Below are 1745 nucleotides of genomic sequence, written 5' to 3' on the forward strand. Positions count from 1 at the left end.
GCAGGGTCTGCGCTGTCAGAGCTGGGCCCCGCGTGGGACTCAGACTCACCAACCGTGAGATCATGACCCGAGCCGAAGCCAGAAGTCCGCCGCCTAACGGACTGAGCCATCCAGGCACCCCGAGATTCTCGTTTCTATAATCGTCCGTCCCCCTCAGCGCCAGCAGAGATTTTAATCCAGATCTGCCCTCCAACGAATAGGAGTATTAAAAAGACCCGATGTTGACAGGCTGACAGAACCTGCTGGAACCACGTGTTTAAGGGAGAAACCCTGGAAAAGGTCCGCCGACACAAAGGCATTTTTTAATCAAGAGGGTACATCGAGGCGTCGCCCGGGCGGCTCCGGCGGTCAAGTGCCTGACGAAGGCTCAGGTCATGATCATCTCACGGTTCCTGAGTTCCAGCCCCGCATCGGGCTTTCTGCTGTCCGCACAGAGACTGTTTGGGATCCCCTGTCCCCCCCCCGTCTCTGCCCCTCCCTCCCCTGCTTTGTGCCCTCTGTCTCTCTCAAAATAGATTGAAAAAAAACTTAAAAAAGAAAAGTGTGTACATCGTGGGTGCTCAACGCATGTATCTAACGTGAACGGAAAACCCGGGAGAGACAAGTGAGCAGGAACTCTCCGTTTCCACTGTGGTCACGAGCCCCAGCCCCTTGTAAATTAGGCCTTTCTCCAGTCCTGGCAGCGGACTGTCCAGAAGCCTGAAGGGAGGCATCTCCTGACAAGACAGAAAGCGGGAATTTTATTCTATCGGGGGTTGGCGGACTACAGCCGGTCCCCATGTTTGGCCCGATCTGCTCTCTCGTAAGGTGCACGTCAACGACGGATTGTACAGGTTTAAAGGGTTGTAAAAGAAGGACCGAGTCACAGAGACCTTTGGGGGCCCGTGAAGCCTAAGGCCTAAACCTTTTACTACGCGGCCCTTTGGAGAGAGAGCACGTCCACCTCCGTCTCATTCCATGAACGGCGAGGTAAAGAAAACGTTGTACCTTTGCGCAGAAGGTGAAACGAAGCACGGCTCAGGAGGTACGTCACTTGTAGGTAGGGACTTCCTAGGATCGTAACATTCTTCTCGAAAAATGACCACCTATTTGGGTGACTTCAGGTCATGATCTGATGACGAGCATCTCCCCATGATCTCGCAGTCCGTGGGTCCCCACCCAATGTCAGGGTCCGTGCCACAGCTAACAGCCTGGAAGCTGGAGCCTGCTTCGGATCCTGTGTCTCCCTCTCTCTCTGCCCCTCCCCTGCGCATGCTCTGTCTCTCCCAAAAATAAGTAACCATTAAAAAAGAAAAAAAAAACCTACCACCTATTTCAAGTCCTCAACGATCTAAATGCCTACGTGCCCTGGGCCACACACAGGAGCCTCAGAGAAAACCAGTAGGAAGTGATCCTGTGTGTCCCAAACCTAAACCTCCAAGACGAGCGTGGGTCAGGGGAACTCCCACCATACGACATATGACGCCACGGCTGCAACACGAGAGGGAGATAGGGTTGACACTGACTTTGGGGACCAGCTGTACTTCCCCCGAGGGGGTGCACCGGTTCCGGAGGTACTGCAATACCGGGTCGATGCGCGGAGTGGACGGAGCAAGCTCCTATTCCATCTCCCTGCTCCAAAAATCCAATTAATATGTTGTCCTCGGATAGAGGACGTATCAGATATTAAACTGATAAGAACAGATACTACACTTGATCTTAGCCAAAAGGCCGAGAAGCGATGGCGTGTGCCTGGGCCGCGCCGC

The 1745-nt window shown here is 53.8% G+C and overlaps 1 non-coding gene across 1 annotated transcript; it reads right to left on the reverse strand.

The window, feature by feature from the left end:
• Positions 1–1531: 1531 nt before the first annotated feature.
• On the reverse strand, positions 1532–1722 carry LOC120227783. The gene has a single exon (XR_005527331.1). It is a non-coding gene; the product is annotated as a U2 spliceosomal RNA (small nuclear RNA).
• Between the last annotated feature and the right edge of the window lie 23 nt (positions 1723–1745).

Source organism: Hyaena hyaena, unplaced genomic scaffold (genome assembly GCF_003009895.1).
Source record: "Hyaena hyaena isolate Hyena2069 unplaced genomic scaffold, ASM300989v1 scaffold_3751, whole genome shotgun sequence".
NCBI lineage: Eukaryota > Metazoa > Chordata > Mammalia > Carnivora > Hyaenidae > Hyaena > Hyaena hyaena.